We start from the raw sequence: 5179 nt of genomic DNA on the forward strand, positions 1-5179 counted from the left end.
CACTGTGTCCTACACCTGCACTTACACAACATGGGTGCTGGGGAATAAATAAGCACTGCTGCTGTTTGGCAAAAAACTGGAATGACCAGGGGTTTTGCACACTCTAGGTGCTGCCCCCCTCAGTGTCATATATTGTCATGTAAAGAAAGGGTGACTTGGTAACGGGATACCAGCCCTTGTAGTGCTTTATCATATATAAACCGAGAAAGAGGCTAACACTATGTTAATTCACCATGGCCTTTATCAATGATCTTTGTGTCCTCACTGTGCACTGGAGTAGTGCTAGATGATTGGAGGGTGACAAATGTTATTCCCTTGTTCAAGGGAGGGAATAGGGATAATCCTGGGAATTACAGACCAGTCAATCTTACATCAGTCGTGGAGAAGTTATTGGAGAGGGTTCTGAAAGACAGGATTTATGATTATTTGGAAAAGCATAGTTGGATTAGAGACAGTCAGCATGGCTTTGTGAGGGGCAGGTCATGCCTCACATACTTATTGAATTCTTTCAGGATGTGACAAAACACATTGATGAAGGTAGAGCAGTGGATGTGGTGTTCATGGATTTTAGCAAAGTGTTTGATAAGGTTCCCCATTGTAGGCCCATTCATTAAGTAAGGAAGCATGGGATACAGGGAAATCTGGCTGTCTGGATACAGAATTGGCTGCCCCATAGAAGACAGAGGGTGGTGGTAGATAGAAAATATTCAGCCTGGAGCTCAGTGACCAGTGGTGTTCCACAGGGATCTGTTCTGGGACCTCTGTTCTTTGTACTCATTTATAAAGACTTGGATGAGGAAGAGGAAGGGTGGGGTAGTACATTTGCTGATAATACGAAGGTTGATGGAGTTGTGGATAGTGTGGAGGGATGTTGTAAGTTGCAATGGGACACTCACAGGATACCGAACTGTGCTGATAAGTGGCAGATGGAGTTCAACCTGGAAAAGTGTGAGGTGATTGACTTTGGAAGATCAAATTTGAATGCAGAATACAGGGTTAAAGGCAGGATTCTTGGCAGTGTGGAGGAGCAGAGGGATCTTGGAGTCCATGTCATAGATCCCTCAAAGTTGCCACCAAAGTTGATAGGTTGTTAAGAAGGCATATGGTGTGTTGATTTTCATTAGCAAGGGGATTGGGTTTAAGAGCTGTGAGGTTATGATGCAGCTCTATAGAGCCCTGGTTAGATCACACTTGGAATAATATATTCAGTTCTGGTCACCTCATTATAGGAAAGATGTAGAAGCTTCAGAGGGGGTGCAGAGAAGATTTACCAGGATGCTGCCTGGATTGGAGGGCATGTCTTATGAAGACAGGTTGAGGGAGCTAGGGCTTTTCTAACTGGAGTGAAGAAGGATGAGAGGTGACTTGATAGAAGTGTGCAAGGTATTGAGAGGCATAGATAGAATGGATGGCTAGAGACTTTTTCCCAGGGTGGAAATGTCTATTACGTGAGAGCGAAATTTTAAGGTGATTGGAGGAAGGTTTAGAGATATCAGAGGGAGGTTCTTTACACAGAGAGTGATGGGTGCTGAGCGTGCATTGCCAGCAGTTGTAGTAGAGTCAGATACATTAGGGACATTTAAGCGACTCTTGGATAGGCACATGGAAGATGAAGGGTATATAGGGTAGTCTGATCTTAGAGTAGGATAAAAGGTCAGCACAAGATCAAGGGCCAAAGGGTCTGTATTGTGCTATACTGTTCTATGTTCACCTACAAGGCACAAGTTTGGAGTGTGATGGAATACTCCCCACTTGCCTGGATGGGTACAGCTCTATTAACACTCAAGAAGTTGGCATCATTCACAACAAAGTAACCCATTTGATTGGCACTCCATCTAATATATATAATTTTAATTGGATGTACCATTGATGCACATGTGAGAAGTGTGTACCACCTACAAGATGCATTGGAACAACTTAGCAATGCACCTGCATTTCCTTGGACCTGATTTATTGCATCTGTTGCTCCCAATGTGGTCTCCTCCACACCGGAAAGACTGGGTGCAAACTCGGGGACTGGTTCAGGGAGCATCTGTGGTTCATACACTTCAATCAACCCCATCTTCCAGTTGTCAGTCATTTCAACTCTTCCTCCCAAACCCCTGATGACAAGTCCATCCTGGGCCTCCTCCACCATCAAAATAAGGCCACACGCAAACTGGAGGAAGAACACCTCATCTTCCGCCTCAGGATCTTACAACCATATGGTCTTGACATAGAATTCACCAGCTTCCAAATCTTCCCACCTTCCATCCTGCACCCTTGACCTGATCTAAACCTGTCCATCTTCCTTCCTATCTGTCCGCTCCATCCTTCCCACTGACCAATCACAATTACCTCCTACCTATATCCACCTATCACCATCCCACCTAGCTTTCCCCCAGCCCCACCTCCCTCCCTCTATTTATTTCTCAGCCCCCTTCCCCCTCCCCAGTACTGATGAAATGTCCTGATCTGAAGTGGCGACTCCCCCACTCCTCAGATACTGCTTGGCCTGCTGTGCTTTTTGCAGCTCCACACTTTATCAGAGACAAAAAAAATGCAGATGCTGGAATTGAAAGTAGACAGGCAGGAGGCTGGAAGAACACAGCGAGCCAGGCTGCATCAGGAGGTGGAGAAGTCAACATTTTGGGTGTAATCCTTCTTCAGAATATATTTCTCAACTCCATTCTTCTGCCTTCTCCCTGTAACCCTTGATCCCCTTCATAAGAATTAACCTGTCTATCTCAGTCTTAAATAAACTCAATGACTTGGCCTCCACAGCCATCTGCAGCAATGGGTTCCAAAGATTAACCACCCTCTGGCTGAAGAAATTCCTCTTCATACCTGTTCTAAAGAATCACCCCTTCATTCTGGCTGTTAGTCTCTCTTTCTAGTGGAAACATCTTCTCTATATCCAGTCTGTCCAGGCTTCTCAGCATTCTGCCAGTTTCAAGCAGATCACTCTCCTCCTTTTAAATGCCACCAAGCATAGACTGAGAGTCCTCAAACACTTCTCATTTGCAAATTCCAGTCCAAGCCAAATATCAGCCTAACTTGGATATATATTGTCATTCCTGTGCTTCAGAATCTCGGAACTTCTTTTCATACAGTGGTGTGAAACCCCAAGTACTGGAGTGGTTCAAGAAGGCAGCTTCCTATTACATTCATGAAGACAATTAGGGATGGGCAATAAATGTTGATCCAGATAGAGTCATCGAGTCATTGGGATGTACAGCATGGAAACAGAAGGCAGAAGAATGGAGTTGAGAAATATATTCTGAAGAAGGATTACACCCAAAATGTTGACTTCTCCACCTCCTGATGCAGCCTGGCTCGCTGTGTTCTTCCAGCCTCCTGCCTGACTACTTTCAATTCCAGCATCTGCATTTTTTTTGTCTCTGATAAAGTGTGGAGCTGCAAAAAGCACAGCAGGCCAAGCAGTATCTGAGGAGTGGGGGAGTCGCCACTTCAGATCAGGACATTTCATCAGTACTGGGGAGGGGGAAGGGGGCTGAGAAATAAATAGAGGGAGGGAGGTGGGGCTGGGGGAAAGCTAGGTGGTCCAACTCATCCATGATGGCCAGATATCCTAACCCAATCTAGTCCCACCTGCCAGCACCTGGCCCATATCCCTCCAAACCCTTCCTATTCATATACCCATCCAGATGCCTTTTAAATGTTGCAATTGTACCAGCCTCCACCACTTCCTCTGGCAGCTCATTCCATACCCATACCACCCACTGCATGAAAATGTTGGCCCTTAGGTCTCTTTTATATCATTCCCCTCTCACCCTGTAGTTCTGGACTTCCCCACCACAGGGAAAAGACTTTGTCTGTTTATCCTATCCATGCCCCTCATGCCCAGAAGAAAGTCAAGATCTGGTTAGGCCTTGGATGTACTAGGCTAAAGTGGGTACTGCAGATGCTGGAGATTAGAGACAAAATTAGAGTGGTGCTAGAAAAGTGGTGCTAGAGTGGTGCTATAATCTTGACTTGGAATGTACTGCCAGAGAGAATAGCAGAGGCATGTTCAATGGTGACTTTCAAAAAATTAGGAAAATTTACCAGGATGTTGCCGGGACTGATACAATTACAGCGTTTAAAAGACATTTGAATGGATGCATGGATTGGAAAGGTTTAGAGGGGGTATGGGCCAGGAGTAGGTAGATGGGACTAGTTTAATTTGGGATTATAGTCAGCATGGACTGGTTGGACCGAAGGGCCTGTTTCCATCCTGTGTGACTCTATGACTATGATTGGAGAGGCTGGGACTTTTTCCCCTGGTGAGGGGTGACCTAGCAGAGATTTATAAAATCATGAGGGGCATACATAAGGTGATTAGCTAGGGTCTTTTGCCGAGGGTAGGAGAGTCCAAAACTAGGTTTAACACGAGAGGGGAAAGATTTAAAAGGGACCTGAGGGGAAACGTTTTCACACAGAGGGACTGAACTGCTAGAGGAAATAGTAGAGGATGGTGACAATCACAACCCTTAGAAGACTTTTGGACAAGTACGTGGATAGGAAAGGTTAAGAGGGACATGGGCCAAATGAAGGCAAAAGGGACTAATTCAGTTTGGGATATAGTACATGGACGAGTTGGGCTGAAGAGTCTATGTTGTATGACTCTAAAAGGAAAGTGGATCATCATCTGTGAAGAGTTTAGGGATGCAGGGAAATAATGGGGAGTCTGGATTTACTGGGATACGTTATTATAGCACGAAGACTAAAGGCAGAATAGCCTCATTTTCTACTGTCACCAGTCTATTATTCTAAAATTATTTATCCGAGCCGACTTTCCACTCTTTTTGAAGTCTTCGTGTCTCTTCTTTGCAAAAAATGGTGAGATAAAACATAAAGCTATATATGCGACACTTATCCTGGGAAAAGAATGTTTATTTTCAGGGAGTCCCGCTGGCCTGGAAACAATATTGATGAAGCAACGCCGTTCTCAGGTCACGCTGCCCAGTGCGTGCGCGCCCCAGATAAGCAGACGCGCGCTCACGGGGTCTGTGCCGTGAGCCGGGGTGGACGGTGTGTGGCTGGGTCGGGGAAGGGGGATACAGTGTAACCCCGGGTGGATACAGTGTGAGAGCGGCCCGAGGCAGGGGAGCAAGTGGATACATTGTAACCCGGCCCCGGGAGACTCCGCTAACCCGCTACAGGTAAGGGGCAATCCCCGGGGGGTAATGTCAGGGTT

The 5179-nt window shown here is 45.9% G+C and overlaps 1 protein-coding gene across 6 annotated transcripts in view; it reads left to right on the plus strand.

Moving 5' to 3' along the window:
- Window positions 1-4990: 4990 nt before the first annotated feature.
- Window positions 4991-5179, plus strand: part of st6galnac6 (ST6 (alpha-N-acetyl-neuraminyl-2,3-beta-galactosyl-1,3)-N-acetylgalactosaminide alpha-2,6-sialyltransferase 6) — a 43598-nt gene continuing 43409 nt past the window's right edge. For all 6 annotated transcript variants that reach the window (XM_043720451.1, XM_043720456.1, XM_043720454.1 and 3 more), the window contains exon 1: window positions 4991-5144. The gene's annotated coding sequence lies outside the window, so the exon portion shown is untranslated. The remainder of the gene's footprint in view (window positions 5145-5179) is intronic.

Source organism: Chiloscyllium plagiosum, chromosome 30, assembly GCF_004010195.1.
Source record: "Chiloscyllium plagiosum isolate BGI_BamShark_2017 chromosome 30, ASM401019v2, whole genome shotgun sequence".
NCBI lineage: Eukaryota > Metazoa > Chordata > Chondrichthyes > Orectolobiformes > Hemiscylliidae > Chiloscyllium > Chiloscyllium plagiosum.